This window comes from Aquarana catesbeiana, linkage group LG07, assembly GCF_042186555.1.
Source record: "Aquarana catesbeiana isolate 2022-GZ linkage group LG07, ASM4218655v1, whole genome shotgun sequence".
In the NCBI taxonomy this organism is placed as follows: Eukaryota; Metazoa; Chordata; class Amphibia; order Anura; family Ranidae; genus Aquarana; species Aquarana catesbeiana.
The window spans coordinates 258,807,756-258,826,751 of record NC_133330.1 but is presented as its reverse complement, the minus strand read 5'-3'; the positions used below and the strand labels follow the sequence as shown (position 1 = coordinate 258,826,751).

General features: G+C 44.6%; 1 protein-coding gene across 1 annotated transcript in view; it reads right to left on the bottom strand.

The window, feature by feature from the left end:
- Positions 1–18,996, bottom strand: part of LOC141102967 (dimethylaniline monooxygenase [N-oxide-forming] 2-like) — a 139,139-nt gene that overhangs the window by 43,567 nt on the left and 76,576 nt on the right. The gene's annotated exons all lie outside the window — the stretch shown is intronic.

Below are 18,996 nucleotides of genomic sequence, written 5' to 3'. Positions count from 1 at the left end.
CTTCTGTCTGCAGAGAGAACTCCATGATTGGAGGAGAGTCTGATCAAATGACTTTGGCATGGACTTTTTTTTCTCAATTCTACTCAATTCGGACTTTGACGGACTGAACTCCGAAGGACTTTTCGACGGAGTTCCAACTGAGTTCCGACGACACGCACTTGCCTGCACACGTTCACACCAAAGTCCGAATGATTCGAACGCGATGACGTACGATCGGATTAGAATAAGGAAGTTCATAGCCAGTAGCCAATTGCTGCCCTTGCGTTGTTTTTCCTCTGTCGGACTAGCATACAGATGAACGGATTTTTCGATAGGACTCGAGTCCGTCGGAAAGATTTGAAACATGTCATATTTCTAAAGTCCACACACGATTGAATTGTCAGGCAGATTCGTTCCGTCTAACCTTTGCTGTCGAAAAGTCTGGTCGTGTGTACACGGCATAAGTGGCGCTTTGCTTGAGTCCCAAAGCAAGTGGAGTGCAATGCACATTTCAAAAGCTCACTGCTGTGCTTTACAAAGGTGAGGTTTTTTTTTAACTGAGGCCATTAGTCTATGTTTTGTAACTTTGTAAATGTACATGTTCATGATGACAGTTTACTTATTCAATAAAGTGAACCTGTCCTTTTAACTATTCACAGAAGATCAAAGTAACAGGTTACCTTTATAGCCCAGCTACTCTGCCACCGTAATCACCTTCCCTGCACTTCCACTCTACCCATTATTAGAATCAACAGCTATACTTAAAGTGGAACTATGCTGCGGTCAGTCTACATGACACTTGCCATAATGTGCGAGTATGTAACATGCTTGCTTATTATGGCACACCTATCTTCCAAAGTGTTCTCCTCCAAATGCAGCTGCCATCTTCTTGTGTTCTTCTTCCTGGTCCAGAGTATTTTGTCTTCTCCATTGGCTAGCCACGGTTGATGTTATTAGTATAGGTTAGTATACCCACACATGCAGGATACTTTCCAAGCATTGCAGATGTTGGAATTGTACACTGAATTGCATATGCACAGCAGGGCTACAGAACACTTCCCCTCCCCTCATCTCTATAATATAAGGGGGTATACTGTAGTTCAGCAAATTAACTCAGAATGCTTCTTGGGATTTCAGTGCAGCAGAGGTAGTGTTGGGAGCAGTGGGAGCCCTTCCATTAGGGGCGTATGGGCGCCACCCCCCCATCCATGCATCTGGCCCCCAGATCTACATTTGGGGCACTGGATGCATGGATTCCAATAGGGGGGGTTGAAGTACGTGATTAGAGCCGGAGGCTCTAATAGGGTTCAAAATAGGGTGGGCTTGGGGCGCAGAGTACTGCGCTCCAAGCCCACCCAGTTTTGTGAGAATAGCGAATGAATATTCACTGTTCTTACACCGATCCTCCTCCCGGCCAATCAGGAAGCGGGTCGTGAGACCCTTCACCCAATTGGCTGAAAGGACAGGCGATCATATTGGATGCCTAGGAGGAGGAGGGAGGAGACGCAGGATGGAAGCTGCCGCAATGCAGAGGAGGAGGGGATGTCTATTGCCCATCGCAGTGCTGCCCCCCTGGAACCTAGAAGGGGTAAGTGCTGGATGGCCGATCGCGAGACCCCCCAGGGGAGTTAGATTCTCACTGTTTTTTCTGGATGGACAACAGATATTTTAACACCAAATTATGCATCAGTGGCTAAAATAGTGCATATTAATAGCAAGAAAAGCATGCTTATATCTCAAAATAGTAATGTGACTTAGTAGGGAAAACATGTGCCGTACTAGTTTAACCAAAACCATGAATTTGAATGCTAGGTATAAATAAAAGTATACACTAGCTTCCTGTAAACGTGTATTTGCAATGTATTACATTTCAACTGAGCAGACAGTACTAGTTGAAAACTGAAAGGACTGTACCTGTGGTTAAAAAATGGAGGAGAGGTGTACAAATATCAACCTTATAGGTGTGTAGTGTCCCTGCCCTGGGCTGGCTACATAGTGTTATAACTGAGCTGTAACCAGCTGAATTGCAATCTGTCTTTTAATCTCTTCTCAGGTTCTCCCTAAACGATGAGATTGATTAAGCCCAGGAGCTATGTGCTGGAGACTTGAGAAAATGTACCTGTGTCACTTTTTGATGTATTTTCCTTATGAATTGTTTTGTTACAGTTATGAATGGACAAGTAGAAAATGCTAGAATGGATCCTTGCTTTTTGTTTGGTGATTATTATTATTATCGTAGCGCTGAAATTTTTGCTATGTAATGTTAACTAATAGACAATGCTAATAATTGGTATTTGGCTCCCTCTAGTGGCCAGAACATATATGCTTTTGGTGACTTAATTTTTCACTGAAGAGAATTTACAGAGCTAAGCAGGAAGTGACCTAATTGTTTACTTTGGGAGAGAACTCACTTACCCAGAGTGCTCACTCACCTACCCATGAACACTGAGTGACTGAACTGCATGCTGGGTAGGCAATAAAAGGCCATTTTCTTTCTCTTGTTCCTGGGATGCATGGCCTGCCTGCAGGGCCTGTCGGTGTGTGTGTCCCACAGAGCCGCGGCCTACTTCTTGCGGAGCGAACTTGAAGCCTGAGGAGAAATTCACATCACAGCGTGCTGGAGCAGCAGTGTGGTCAGATCGGGAAAGATCCAGAGGCCCTTGATGGAGGTAACTGAGGACTCCTGGTCATCTTGTGAAACGGAGCAGCGCGATGGCGTGGCCGCAGCAAATAGACTGAGACCTTGTGGAGCTGAGGTATCCAACTTTTCAGGCATGGTGCGGTGAGAGGGCAGACGCCCACAGTTCTTTAATGCACTTTACACCCTTAGATTTATACCACAGTGTTCGCTGAGACCTGTAGTTCCGCAGAGGGGTTTCATTCAAGCAGACTGAGTTTAAGCAGGCCTCAAGCCTATACTTCACTGATAAGTGATACTGTGCGGTTCAGAGACAACTGTGTTGGAGGCAGTTACAAGTGTGTTATACAGCAAGAACAGTTTCAATTATTATTCTACACTAAGACAGAAGATCAAAGACTACATCTTTCATTGTAGGGCCTTGTGTTCAATCACAGTGACAAAGGACTGCATCTTACAGCAGGAGGAGCTCATGAGCAATTGTATTGTGCTGTGTGTATAACTTTGCATTACTGTGTTAGTACAGCGTGCTGGAAGTGGGAAGGTGCCTAGTGTCAAGGCATTGTCACTCTGAGCACTAGTCCCACTTGGAGACGTGCCTGCAGGGGTAATTCAAAAAATCTTTACATATTAATAAGTTGTGAATATTCATTGTATTGTCATATTACATTTGTGTGGCAATAACGTTATTGTAACTACTGTTTATACCAGTCTCAGTAAAATTACATTCTGGTTAATTACAATTGGTGTGAAGTGTTGTTCATTCTCCTACAGGTGGAACAACGGATACCCAGGTAATGGTAAAGGTATATCATTGGTATATTGTTATTGTGGGATTGTCCATTGTTGTTCAGCTTCACACCAACACTGTTCCACAGCTGTGTCAAGTGGGTTGAGCCAATTTATTGGGGGTGGAAAAGCAGAGTACAGGCCCAATCAAATATCAGCAGCTCCTTCGGGGGTCAGTGCTACATTATTATTATACAGGATTTATATAGTGCCAACAGTTTGCGTAGCGCTTTACAATGTAGAGAGACACTACACCAACAGTACAATTTAAAACAGGAGGGTTAGAGGAGCCCTGCTCCTGTGAGCTTACAATCTAATGCCCCGTACACACGGTCGGACTTTGTTCGGACATTCCAACAACAAAATCCTAGGTTTTTTTCCGACGGATGTTGGCTCAAACTTGTTTTGCGTACACACGGTCGCACAAAGTTGTCGGAATTTCCGATTGCCAAGAACGCGGTGGCGTCAAGCACGTACGACGAGACTAGAAAAGGCCAGTTCAGAACCAAGCGCGGCACCCTTTGGGCTCCTTTTGCTAATCTCGTGTTAGTAAAAGTTTGGTGAGAGACGATTCGCGCTCTTTCAGACTCGTGGTTTTCAGATCGTTTTCTGCCGTTCAGTTTGTGCTTGTGGGTTTGTATCTGCTCTTCAGTGCGTGCAAGCAAGTTCCGCATGACTTAGTCATTGTATTCTTTTTCGTTTGTTACTGTTTTTTAGGTCGCTCTGCACACGCCTTGCTGTTCTTCAGTGCGTTCTGTTACTTCGTTCTGAGCAGCCGACTGTTTTCTAGCCATGTTTCGTATGCGTACTCCTCGTAGAGTTCATGCTGTGCAGGGCCTTGGTGTTGGGGTCCTGACCTTGACACAAGTCCAGTCCATGAACAGGGTGGGGAGGAGTTCATGGACCAAGAATTGGTTGCTTCAGCGTGACCAGTTCTCTCATATGCCTTTGCTCCGTGAGATCCGTGAGAATAATCCTGATGATTTCAGGAACTTTCTCAGGATGACGGACCCCGTGTTTCACCGTCTGTTGGCTTCGCTGACCCCTTATATTAGCAGGCAGGATACCTGCATGAGGCAAACCATCACTCCGGAGCAGAGGTTGGTCACTACCCTGCGGTATTTGGCGACAGGGAGAAGTCTGCAGGACTTGAAGTTCTCGTCAGGCATCTCCCCCCAGGCTCTGGGTATCATCATCCCAGAGACCTGTTCTGCCATCATACAGGTCCTGCAGAAGGAGTATATGAAGCTAAGATTTTTATCCTTTAATAGCACATTTTATTGTATTTAATGTTTGCTAATATATTGTATTTCTTTCCTCATTCCCTAATTACCATGATTGGAATATGCTGTGAATGTCCCCTTTGTCCTCATGCATGCTGGATTTTTATGTAATTAATTTTTTAGGTCCTTCATACAGATTGTCCTTCACTAACCTCCCCAGCATGCTCTACGGGCCCTATATTCACCGCATGTGGTCACTTAACAATGTATTTTATCAGCTCCATAGTAGTGCTTTACCCCAAACACCCCCTAAAATGTTTCGAAATGTTATTTTAGCTTTAAATTCTGGCAGAGTGGCAGAGGCTTATTTTTTGTGGTGTCCCCAAATCATTTTTAGTAACCCTCCCTCCCCCAACTGCTAAGTCAGCTGATCCCAATTCCCTATCTATCCTCAATCATCTATCTGCTGACTTTGCCAAACCCATACACACTATACCCATCTCTTTTGTGATTTATGGATGAATTCCCCAAAGCATGTAGTGCAAGGGCCTGCCTGTATAATTTCAAATGGTACTGTTTGAATTGTTAAGATACTATTATTATCTTGAGTCAGGTAATAGCAGAATGTTCAAATGTCCTCAAATGTGTACAATGTGTATTTATATCTTTATATTCGGACACTTCTTACCTGTCCAGTGGGCTGCCAATAGTGTAACTGAGGGGCTGTTCCAAGTAATACCCTGTATTTAGGCATTCATCTCTCAATGAAGTGAAGAGGGTTACCTGTCCAAGATTTCCACACCCCCCATAATGTTCGAAATGGCCCATGAGAGGGGGGGAGGGGGAATATGATAGGTGTACCTTATACTTTGGTGTTGTTAAATTCCCCTTAATAAATGCTATCTGGAGGTTGCCCCAGAATGTTTGTGCCTAATCTGCTTGCCATGTTTCTGTGCAAAAATATTAATTTATTTTTGTTTTCCTCAACAGTTTCCTTCCACGCCACAGGAATGGCAGACTGTAGCCTCCCACTTTGCCCAGCGGTGGGACTTTCTTAACTGCGGAGGGGCATTTGATGGGAAACATGTCCACATCATCCCACCACCCAACTCGGGGTCGTACTATTTCAACTATAAGGGGTTCAATAGTATTGTGATGTTGGCGGTGGTGTCGGCTAATTACGATTTCTTGTATGTGGACGTGGGGAAGAATGGCCGGATGTCCGATGGTGGAGTCATCGCCCAGACAGAGTTCTACAGGCGTCTCCAGAATGGCAGCTTGGACTTGCCAGCTCCAGAGGACAATGTGGAAGGACTCCCATTCGTGTTCGTTGCTGATGAAGCGTTTGCGCTGGGGGACCACCTGATGCGGCCATTCCCGATGAGGACCCTCACCCCGGAACAGAGGGTTTTTAATTACCGGCTGGCCAGAGCCCGAAGAGTGGTGGAGAATACATTTGGAATCCTGGCCAGCCGGTTCCGCCTATTTCTGACACCTATCCATATGGCGGAGTATAAACTTAATCATATAATCATGGCGTGCTGTATTCTCCATAACTTTTTACGGAAACATTCGGCCAACTATGCTGGCTCAGTTGGGCCTGAGGCCGGAGTGATCCCTGAAACAACACTGACGGTGCTTGAAATCGGCCGTCCTGGCTTGCCCTCCCTGAGTGCCCGTGACGTCCGGTTACGATACCTGGAGTTCTTTGCGGGTAGGGGGGCCAATATGCCTGCAAATTTGTGAAGCCTTTTTCAAATAAAAAAGCAAAAAAAAAGAAATTCTTTGTGGACATTTACTGCTTGTGTTTGTTTTAGCTGAGTCTGACAGAAATGTGGGGAGTCCTGTAAATTGCGTGATTGTGTAACCTTATACAAAGCACTGTTGGCTGTTATATACTGAAGGCGTATACACTTTTTATACTACAAGTGCTCTTGAAACTGCAATGAAAATGCTCTTGTAGTGCAAAGAGAATTTGCCCTTAGGAAATAACCACCACTTTCTACGAAAACAGCAATTACATCACCACAAAAGTGTTGTAGCGTTGAGACAATAATCCACACATTCTTGATTAACAAACTTTTTAATACCTGCACAATCACATGTGCATTTAGAAACGGTTTTTATAACAAACCAACATGTTTGTTGTATAACAATTTTTGGGGTGGCATTATCAAAAATAGAAATGTCCATTTACGATAAAACAGGCCTGTGTAAAACCAACAAGAAAGACAAAAAACTTGAACTTACAAAGTTCACATATGGTAAAACCTGAAGGCAATATCAGACATGAGTATTTAGGAACTGTGTTTGATATTGCGTTCAGATGGGGTCAAATCACCCCTTGAAAAGCCAAATTTGGAAGATGCACACCAATTTACGAATGTCAACATGTGCAACCTGCCATCACGGGGGATCAAGGGACGTGTTTTGGGGGAGCAAGCCCTTCCTCACCACTACTTTATTATTGAGGAAGGGGTTGCACCCCCAAAACGCGTCCATTGATCTCCCGTGATATCAGATAGCACATGTTGGCAAACTGTGTGCATCCTCCAAATTTGGCTTTTCAAAACATTTCAAAAATATTTTAAACATTGTACCAAACAAAAGTGATTTTGTGGGGTATTAAATTCGCCCCAAAACATCAATGATGTTATTATTTTTTTTAATCACATCATTGATTTTTGACTTGAGGTTCTCCAATTCTAAATTACACCCCATGATTTCCCCGATCAGCATCTGGGCACTTTCTGATGTGAACGGATCTCGATCCCTAACAACACGATCACCTAAAAAGAGAGAAAACAAACAAAAACAGGTATCACAAATCTGCCAGCATCCATCTCTTACCTGAGTCTGTGCTCGCAGACACTCACCTGTTGTGGTGCCAATTTCAACCACATCTTCTTCCTCCTCCTGCTCCACTTGGGTTGGGGGTATTTCACCTTCTTCCACAGGTGGGGGGTCTCTGTTCTCCTCGGATGAGGGGTGTCCTCCGATTCTTTTCTCCCCTATGTAAAACAAAAAGGGTATAATTAGCACACAGTGATTTGATGGCAGAACTATAAATAGGAAACATTGCTTGGAAGTGGGGTACAATTGTCAATTTTAGCAGAGTTCAAAGATGTCGCTTGTTTATTGTCCTTTGTCAACCTGCAATACTTTACCTGTTTAGTACAAGCTTCACAGATGGAGACCCCCCTATGGTATACACTGGAGCACCTGTGTGCTCCCCCTAATAAAAATGGTGTTCTTGTGTCCCACACTAGTGCTCCAGCGTCCAGATGTGAAAACAGCTGCTCAGTGTCCTCTCCTTACACAGAATCTAGTTTGCATTTCATTCTAGTAACAAACCCATCTACACAACCAAATATTTTGCATCCAAGTAGGCCCTAAAAAATGTAGGAAAATGCATATGGCCTAAACAATGGTGTTTTAGAGGGCAAAAAAAAAAAAAGTTTGATACGAACGAATAATGGGCCCATGAACATTAAAATTGACATTTGAAACTGTACAATTAAGAAAAGCATATGGAGCAGCACGAACGTAATAAAGACAAAAAGAATAGGAACACAGCACAACTACTTACTTTTTTGCAGCACTCTCTGGATCTTTCGGTACTGCTCGGGCTCTCTTAATTTTAGGTCCGACCACCACTTCCTGAGCTGATCTTTCGATCATCGTACCTTGAAATTCCTGTGCAGACTTTTGACCACTTTCGCCATGATTTTGGCCTTTCGGATATTGGGGTTGGGGTAAGGCCCATACTTCCCGTCATAGTCGGTCTTCTTCAGGATGTCCACCAACTCCAACATCTCCCCAAAGGACATATTTGTGGCCTTAAATCGTCTCCTTCTGGATCGGGACGTGTCCGGATCCGGGCTTTCCTCCTCCTCGTTGCTATAATTAGCACGCACCTGCTCTGACTCTGCCATGTGCTCTTGACCCACTGCGCCGAACGAAAAGGGGCGGGGAATAGACTAGAAAGAACATCAGGGGCGGGCGGAGTTACACGCATGCGCAGTGTGTATAAAGCGTAACACGCGTGCTTAGTACGTACGATCTGTGAGCGAACGAAGGAGCATTGGACACGCCGATCGTAAGAACGAAGGTAAGAGACAAACTTGTGCCTATACTGCTTCTAGATTGAGGCCTATATTGTAACAAGATTAGGAGAGTTTTGTCTGACATTAGGCTTTGTCTTGTGTTGTGTCTTGCAGTGAACATGGATATGTTATTAAAAGATAATGACTTCATGTCACTATTCATTGATATGTTAAGGGAGCTGCCATGTCTGTGGGAGATCAACCACCCACATTACAAGAACCAAACAAAGAGGAAGGCAGCACTGGATAAATTGTTGGAAATTGTGAAGCAGGTGATCCCCACGGCAGACATCACATTTTTGAAGATCTTAATTGGTGGCCTGAGGAGCACTTATGTAAGGGAGCGCCAGAAAGTCCAGGATTCGCAGAGATCCGGAGCAGCAGATGACATCTATGTCCCCAGGATGTGGTACTATGACAGGCTGCATTTTCTGGCAGGCCAGACTGAACCCAGGTCATCCCTCTCCAGTCTTCCTTCCATGCTTCCTTCCCCTCCAGCTGAGGCTTCTGACGCCCAACCTGGGCCTTCCAGGCAACAACATGTGGAGGAGCCCAGATTGAGCCAGGTATAGCATTCCTCTAAATATTGCTGGTTGTCCAATCAATGATGTTAACTAGATGTTAGTTTGGAGTACTAATTTAGGATTGTGATTGATGATGCAAAAACTAAAACCATGTCCCTTTTTCATACACAGGGAAGTCTCAGCCAGGAGGTGGCTGGGCCGAGCCACCTGCCTGATATGCCGGTCCCTCCCCAACACCTGGAAAGAGAAAGTGGCAGGAGGAGGAGTGCCCTAGAGGAGGCTGCCATAGGCCTCTTTTGGAGGGCTACAGAGGCCCTGGGAGCACCACACACCGTGGAGGAGGACATTGCTGCCATCATTGCCTCTAAAATGCAGAGGATGGAGGAGGGACAACAACTCATGTGTGAGTCGCTCATATTGGAGGCTCTTAATAAAGGTATGAGGGGCCAAATTACATCTCAGACACACCTTTGCGAACTCACAGATGGTCCTCCTCCTCCTCCTGCAGGTCCTCCTCCTTCTCCTCCTCCTCCTCTAGGTCCTCCCAGTCCTCCTCCTCGTCCAGGTCCTACTCCTCCTCCTGCCACATCTCCAACAGTACAGCCACAGCCCGGAATGAAGCGTGGAAGGAAGACCAGAAAGTGAGGACCCTGGATCCAGTCTGGTTGGCCAAAAGATGCAGCCTCTTGTGGTACCACAGCCTGGGGACACAGATGTCATCTGCTGCTTTCTGGATCTCTGGGACTTCTGGACCAGACTGGCCTCCCTTACATATGGACTCCTCAGGCCACCAATTTTGATGTTCAAGAATTGATGTCTGCCCTGGGGGTCCAAGGCTTCGCTAATTTCAGCTGTTTCTCCAGTGTTGCCTCCCTCTTTGTTTGGTTCTGAGCCCTAATAAAGGAATTTTGGTTTGAATTATACTTGCCTATGTGTGTTTAACTTCAAAAAGGACAGTTGGTTTGTGAGGATTCAGGTACATTTCAAAAATACAATGTGAAATTAACAAGGGACACCAACAACAAACAATCTCCTTGAGATTAAATAATAAAAGATATCAATGGTGTTGTGGTAACTTGACACACAAAACACACACAAAAATAGTCTGGAGTAAAACTAAAAACAACATTAAACAAAGATCAGCCTTGGAAAAAATACAAACATAAAATCTAAAACAAAAATGGCTTAAAATCCAAAAAAAACATTCTGTCAGATGTGACAAATAACAATATATTCAGGGAATCCCAATAAAAAACCCAAAAAATAAGTTTGTGAGAAGTGTGTGTGAATATGAGCAGCAAAACTACTTAATTCTTCTCACATTATAAAGAAGAAGAGAGTGCGCTGTATTAAACCATTTTTTACATTGCAGCGCGACGAAAGTGCTGTATCCATTGCGAACGCTAAGTTTACCAGAACGAGCTGTTCCGTGTCGGAATTTCTTCTGAGCATGCGTGGCACTTTGTGCGTCGGAACAGGCCACACACGGTCGGAATTGACGAGATCGGATTTTGTTGTCGGAAAATTTTATCTCCTGCTCTCCAACTTTGTGTGTCAGAAAATCCGATGGAAAATGTCCGATGGAGCCCACACACGGTCAGAATTTCCGACAACACGCTCCGATCGGACATTTTCCATTGGAAAATCTGACTGTGTGTACGGGACATAAGAGGGAGGGGCTGGTGAAACAAAAGGTAGAGACTGAGGGATAACCTGATAAAGAGAGTAGAAGATTTGGTTGTTAGCTGGAGGCAGGATAGTCCTCCCTGAAGAAAAGAGTTTTCAGGGATCGCCTAAAAGTGGACAGGGTAGGAGATAACCGGACAGATTGGGGTAATGCATTCCAGAGGATGGGAGAGGCTCTGGAGGAGACAAGGGAGCTAGAGAGCAGAAGGTCTTGGGGGGAGCAGAGAGGACGGTTTGGGTGATATTTGGAGATAAGGTTGGTGATGTAGCTTCAGCTTTGTATGTTATTGTTAGTGTTTTCAATTTAATTCATTGGGCAATGGGAAACCAGTGGAGGGATTGGCAGAGAGGAGTGGCAGACACTGAACGGTTGGTAAGGTGGATGTGTCTGGCAGTGGCATTCACGATAGACTGAAGAATAAGTCGCTTAGTGGTTTCAACGGTTAGAAAGGGGCTTATTTTGGAGATGTTTCGGAGGTGAAGTCTGGAGAAATTGGATAGTGATTGGATTTGGGGCTGAAAGGAGAGGTCAGAGTCTAGGATTACACCTAGTACCTTGGCATGAGGGGAGGGACTAATGGTTGTATTATTGATCTTTATAGAGAAGTCAGGGGGAGGGGCACGGGCTGAAGGAAAAATTCTGAGCTTGGTTTTAGAAAGACTGAGTTTGAGGAAGTGGTGTGACATCCATGTTGATATGTCAGTTAGTAAGTTAGGTATGCGAGAGGAGACTGAAGGAGTGAGGTGAGGAGTAGACAGATAGATTTGTGTGTCGTCAGAATAGAGGTGGTACTGGAAGCCATGGGAGTTTATTAACAGACCAAGGGAGGAGGTGTAAATGAAGAAGAAAAGGGATCCAAGGACAGCTCCTTCAGGTACCCCTACAGAAAGAGGAAGTTGTAAGGAGGAAACAGAGTTATAGGTCACACTGAAGGAGCGCTGTGATAGGTAGGAGGAGAGCCAGGAGAGAACAGAGTCTTGAAGGCCAAGAGAGTGGAGTTTGAGGAGGAGGGGATGGTCAACAGTATCAAAGGCTGCAGAGAGGTCGAGTAGTATGAGTATGGAGTAGTGGCCATTGGTTTTAGCAGTTCGTAGGTCATTAGTGAGTTTCAGTAGGGCAGTTTCAGTGGAGTGTAGCAAGCGAAAGCCAGACTGTAAGGGGTCAAGAAGGTTGTTGTCAGTGAGGTAGGAGCTAAGATGGTTGTAGACTAAGCGTTCCAAAAGTTTTGACGCAAACGGGAGCAAGGAGATTGGTCAGGCTGGTGGGATCCAGTGAGGGCTTTTTAAGTATGGGGGTGATCAGGGCATGTTTTAGAGGGGAGGGGAAGGTGCCAGTAGAGAGAAAGAGATTGAAGATGTGAGTGAGGGAGCATAAGATAGAAGAAGAGGGTGACTGCAGTAGATGCGACGGAACAGGATCCAGGGGACAGGTGGTAAGGCGGGCTTCTGAGAAAACTTTAGAGACATCTTCGATAGTAGCAAGGTCAAAAGAGGAGAGAGTTGAGAGTGGATTTGTACAGGGTATGTTAAGTGGCTTAGATGTCTGTGCAGTGGAGATGTCCCCACAAATTGCATCAATCTTGTTTTTGAAGTGATTGGCAATCTTGTGAGCAGTGAGCGAGTTACTGGGTGAAGATGGTGGTGGAGAAAGTAGAGAGTTAAAAGTAGAGAAGAGACGCTGGAGTGGATCCTTGCTTTTTGTTTGGGGATGACCCTTGGAATTAGATTATATTTTCTGAAGGTAACTTAGTCTTTCAATTTAACTATTAAAAATTAGTAAATATATGGATTATTTTATATGATGTGGCTGTCCCTCTTATGTGATCTTCTATTTAGATATTTGTGTTTATAAATCATGTTTAGGGGAGTTTTCTCTTTCCACCCATAGTTCCCTGGTGCTTCTCCACAACTTGACATGACATACACCATATATGTTTATGTAATGAATATATGTGTACACGGTTGTATTTTTTTTTCTTTCTTCAGCATTATGGTGGACAGTTATATTTTTTCGCTCATTTGCGGGTGTATAACAATTAGCAATTCGATTTTTGTGAATAATATTTTTCAACTGAATAATTAATATACGTGTAGCACTGACCCCCAAAGGAGCTGCTAATGTTTGATTGGGCCTGTACTCTGCTTTTACACCCCCAATGACTTGACTCAATCCCCTTGACACAGCTGTGGTGCAGTGTTAGTGTGAAGCTAATAGTAAAGGATAACCCCACAATGTACCATATAACAATAGTATACCTTTGTTATTACCTGGGTATCCGATGTTCCACCTGCTGGAAAAGGAACAGCACTCCACACAAATTGTACTCAACCAGGAACGTAATTTTACTGGAATTCGTATAAGAACAGTAATCACAATAATTGTACTGTCACACAAACGTAGTGCAACAGCCCAATAAGTATTCACAACAGTTTGTACATGTAAAGTTATATTAACTGGTCTCTGGAAGTGCGTCTCCAAGTGGGACCAATGCCAGAATGGGAAATACCTTAATTCTGGGCACCTTCCCACTTCCAGTGCACCCTTGTAAGCACAAAAAGACAACGTTAGTAAATGAAGCACAAATACAATCCCCAGGGAGCTCCCCCTGCTTTAAAAGAGTGCAGTCTCTGTATTAACTAAAAATAGGATGCAAGGCCTTGCAATGAAAGAGTCAGTCTTTTCTTTCTTCTGTCTTCTGCTAGCTATTTATGAATTATAAATTGTAGGCCAGCGGTTAAATAAACCAGGGTTAAATAAAATGCATGTTCAAATTTATCCTTGTAGTGTAGTAACCTGCAACTGTCTCCGATGCAATTAACTTTATATAACACAGTGCTAGTAGTATAGAAAAAGGTAGGCTTGAGGCCTGTTTGAACTCCGTCTTTAGTTCCTTAAGATCTCCTGTGTGGGACTACAGGTCCCAGCAACACTGAGTTACAGATACAGGTGTATAAAAGTGCATTAAGAAAACTTTGGGCAGCAGCCCTTTCACCCAACCAGGTCTGTAAAGTAGGACAGCTCCGCTCCGGTGCACTCGGTCTTGCTCCTTCCCAGCCGGCGCTGTTACTTAGCTCCGCTCAGCAAGATGTTCTGCTACACCGTCTTTCCAGCTCACTAGTACAAAGCAAATTTGCTCCGCACTAGGTGTAGGCCGGGCTCTCTGGAACACCTCCACACAGGTCCTCACAGGCAGGCCACGCGTCCAGACGACAGCTAAGATGGCCGCGCGGGGCCTTTTTATAGTCTACCCAGGATGCATTTCAGCGCTAAGTGTTCATGGGTAGGTCACCCGGCATTCTGGGTAGGTAGGTCATTGTGAAATGTAAACAAACAGTCACTTCCTGTAACATTTCTCACGTTCATGAAATAGAAAAATAAAATCATGTCCATTCCACATTTTGACCACTAGATGGTGCCAAATATTAAATTATAACACTGCTCATAGATTAACATTGCATTGCATTAAAGCGGGATTCCGGCCAGCAAATTTTTTTTTTTTAAAGTCAGCAGCTACAAACACTGTAGCTGCTGACTTTAAATAAGTAGACTTACCTGTCCTGGGTGCCCGCGCCCGAGGCTGACCCGTCCCTCGGGTCCTGGCACCGCCATCCTAAATAAGGGAAACAGGCAGTGGAGCCTTGAGGCTTCACTGCCAGTTTCCTACTGCGTACGCGCGAGCGGATTGGCGCTCTGTGAATGGCCCTGTGGTTTTCTGGGAACACACACAGTTCCCAGAAGGCAACGGGGCCGCTCACCGAGGAACAGGACACGCCGCGGAATAGGAAGAGGCAGATTAGGAAGACTGCCTAGCAACAAGGGTTCAGGTAAGTTTAAAACATTTTTTTTTTTCAAATGTTTTGGTTTTTTTTTAGGATTTTTGGTGCAATTTTCAGAGTAGCCCTCCACTTTAACAAGCAAAATGCTGGTGCTACATACAATATATTGTACTTTTGTCCTCTATATAGATATATACAGTATCTCACAAAAGTGAGTGTAAAGTAGTGAGTGTACCACTTGTATAGCAGTGTAAATTTGCTGTCCCCTCAAAATAACTCAACACACAGCCACTAATGTCTAAACCGCTGGTAACAAAAGTGAGTACACCCCTGTGAAAATGACCAAATTGGGCCCAATTACCCATTTTTCCTCCCCGGTGTAATGTGACTTGTTAGTGTTGTAAGGTCTCAGGTGTGAATGGGGAGCAGGTGTGTTCATTTTGGTGTTATCGCTCTCACTCTCTCATACTGGTCAGTGGAAGTTCAACATGGCACCTCATGGCAAAGAACTCTCTGAGGATCTGAAAAAAAGAATTGTTGCTCTACACAATGATGGCCTAGTCTATAAAAAGATTGCCAAGACCCTAAAACTTAACTGCCGCACGGTGGCTAAGACCACAGAGCGGTTTAACAGGACAGGTTCCACTCAGAACAGGCCTCGCTATGGTTGACCAAAGGGGTTGAGTGTACGTGCTCAGCGTCATATCCAGAGGTTGTCTTTGGGAAATAGACGTTTGAGTGCTGCCAATATTGCTGCGGAGGTTGACAGATCAGCCTGTCAGTGCTCAAACCATACGCTGCACACTGCATCAAATTGGTCTGCATGGCTGTCATCCCAGAAGGAAACCCCTTCTAAAGATGATGCATAAGAAAACTCGCAAACAATCTGCTGAAGACAAGCAGACTGAGGACATGCATTACTGGAACCATGTCCTGTGGTCTGATGAGACCAAGGTAAACTTATTTGGTTCAGATGGTGTCAAGAGTGTGTGGTGGCAACTGGGTAAGGAGTACAGAGACAAGAGTGCTGCCGGCACTGGGGAGCTACAGTTCATTGAGAGAATCATGAATGCCAACATGTACTGTGAAATACTGAAGCAGAGCATGATCCCCTCCCTTCAGAGACTGGGCTGCAGGGCAGTATTTCAACATGATAACGGCCCCAAACACAACTCCAAGATGACCACTGCCTTGCTGAAGAAGCTGAGGGTAAAGGTGATGGACTGGCGAAGCATGTCTCCAGACCTAAACCCTTCTGAGCATCTGTGGAGCATCCTCAAACGGAAGGTGGAAGAGCGCAAGGTCTATAACATCAACCAGCTCCGTGATGTTGTCATGGAGGAGTGGAATAGGACTCCAGTGGCAACCTGTGAAGCTCTGGTTAAGGTAGTGCTGGAAAATAAAGGTGGCCACACAAAATATTGACACTTTGGGCCCAATTTGGACATTTTCACTTAGGGGTGTACTCACTTTTGTTGCCAGCGGTTTATACATTAATGGCTGTGTATTGAGTTATTTTAGGGGACAGCACATTTACCCTGTTACACTCACTACTTTACATTGTAGCAAAGTGTCATTTATTCAGTTTTGTCACAAGAAAGATATAATAAAATATTTACAAAAATGTGAGGGGTGTACTCACTTTTGTGAAATACTGTATATAGGATTGACTTTCTTTTGCCAAATTTGTCCTAATGTAACCGCAGCCCTGAAGAAGCGGAATATCTGTGAAACGCTGAGTTATCTGAGTTAGGATTTGTTTGGTCATAACATGTACTCTGAATGATTTTAATTTATAAAGAACAGATTTTAAATGTTTGTAATAAAGCATCATTAACTATCTTATACATATCTGAGAAAAGTGTCTGATCAATATTTCCCTGGAGCAGTTTTTCTCTCATTTGCTTTTTGGTTTTTGATTTGTCAGATTTTTGGAATGATAGCTCCAGGGAAATATTTATAAAATGTTCTTAATAGCCTCCATAGCTTTGGCTGAAATATAGTATAATTTAATCCTTTCCCACTTTATCAATAACTAAATAAAAAACAGCTATGTGTTTACATTAATTAAACTTGATTTAAGCTTGAATTGTATGGTCTCTAACTGCTGTGATGACAGCCATAAGTGCTGCTAGACCCTGGCACATAGGGCACAAGCCCCAAATCTCCTGACTAGTGCCTCAGGTCTAGTAACATTCCTGTCTATACAGAGTCATTCTGTATACCCTGTATTCATAACATTAATTGTGCTCTCTGTCTTTATACTACAATGTTTTTTACAGATCAGTTTTCAAACAATCTGTGAAAAAAATTGTTACACTGACCACCAATAGGGTATTGACCACCAATGTTTCCAAGGGCGTTGACCACTAACACTGCAGATGGCACTGAATACTAATGCTGCCGAATGCACTAGCCATTAAGCACCAATGTTGTAGGGGGCACGACCACCATTACTTAAGCTAGCCATAGAGCACTGAACAACACCTCTTAAGGAGGCACTCACCACTGGCCACCAAAATTTTTGGGTGCCCTGACCACTAATGTTTTAAGGGGGACTAACCACTATTCCTAAAGTGCGTACTCACCACTGACCACCAACGCAAGGAAGCACTTACTCCTGACTGCAGCATTCTCTTATGGGATTAAGACCCCTCTCACAATGCCAGCGTTTTTCAGGCTGCTCTACTAACACCATCCACTGGTCCCAAAAAAAATTTTGAAAAAAAATACTAAAAAATGAAATTGTAAAATAAAAAAAAAATAAAGAACTACTGACACTGTCCACTGTCCTACAGACACCATCCTGCACATACTACCCACCACTGTACACTCTGCATTCCACATACTACCCACCTCCTTACACTCTGCACTGCTCTCCTGCATATACTACCCACCTCCATACACTCTGCACTCCTCTCCTGTACATACTACTCACCTCCATACACTCCGCACTCCTCTCCCGCACATACTACTCATTACCATACACTCTATACTCCTGTTCTGCACATACTACCCACCTCCATACACTCCACACCCCTCTCCTGCATATACTACCCACCGCCGTCCACTCTGCATTGTACATTCCCTATTTAACATTACCACATTCTGTGCTATGTAAGTCATCTCAGATTGTATTAAACCACACCCCTTTAAGTCAACACCCAATATTTTACGGAAATTGTAGCACCTTCTAGTAGTGTAGGTGCTAGAGTGAGAATTGTTAGTGTAGGTAAATTTAGGCCAGCCTGGCTGGCAGCCAGGCCTGTTTTTTTGTTTGATCTGGGCTGGCAATGGCTCAGGGTAGAAGCTGGGTGACTCACAGGCAGCATCACCAAGACCTCCCTTTTTCTGAAGCTCTCTAGAAGGTTCTGGAAAGAGAGGAGGAGAGAGGATGTGGAGCTGCCTGGGGTATTCTGAGGAGCCCTGACCAATCCCCAACTTGGAATTGGCAGGGGGCAGGCCTCCTCAAATACCCAAGGTCAGCCCAGTTTGGAAGAAGTTGTTGGGTGGAGGAGTTGGCGATGGAGTACTGAGGCTGTCAGGGCCTTGGAGGGAGCTTTCCAGTCTGGGGGGGTGACCTTGGGCCTGGGCTCGGGTGCGGACAGGGCTCTCCAAGAAAACGTGAAGGTGTCCTGGACAGGAGGCACAGGAGGAGCAAGAATAGACAGTGGGAGAGAGTACTGCCGGGCAAGTCTCCAGGGAGAGGAACCATCGGTTTCAGCCAAGAGGGCTGGTGAGTGGCATTCACAGTTGAGAGGACTGCAGAGGCACACCTGAAAGGACTGGAAGAGTGCAGTCGGGGATGGGTGCAGAACCAGAGGAGAGGACTGTGGTGTCGTGGGCATTGGAGTCAGGCATCTGCAGTCAGAAGGGCTGGCAGGGCCTGAAGAGGGCTGACTGGGATCAGTAACCGCATGTAGGACAGCTAATACCAGAACTTACTATTTTCTTTTTTCTTCTTATGTGAAGAGTATTTGCTTTAGACCTGGCTGAGCCAGTGTCAGGCCTACAGTGCTAGTTAGTCTGGAGAAGGAACGAGAGTAAGCGATGTACAGGAGGAGTATGGAGCGATGCTCAGAAGATAGGAAGCGATGTACAGGAGGAGTATTGAGCGATACTCAGAAGATAGGAAGCGATGTACAGGAGGAGTATTGAGCGATACTCAGAAGAAAGGAAGTGATGTGCAGGAGCAGAAATGGAGTGATGTATATACAGGATGTATATAGAGTCCCAAGTTCCAATGTTTGATCACCTGGGCATCTCATGAGTCC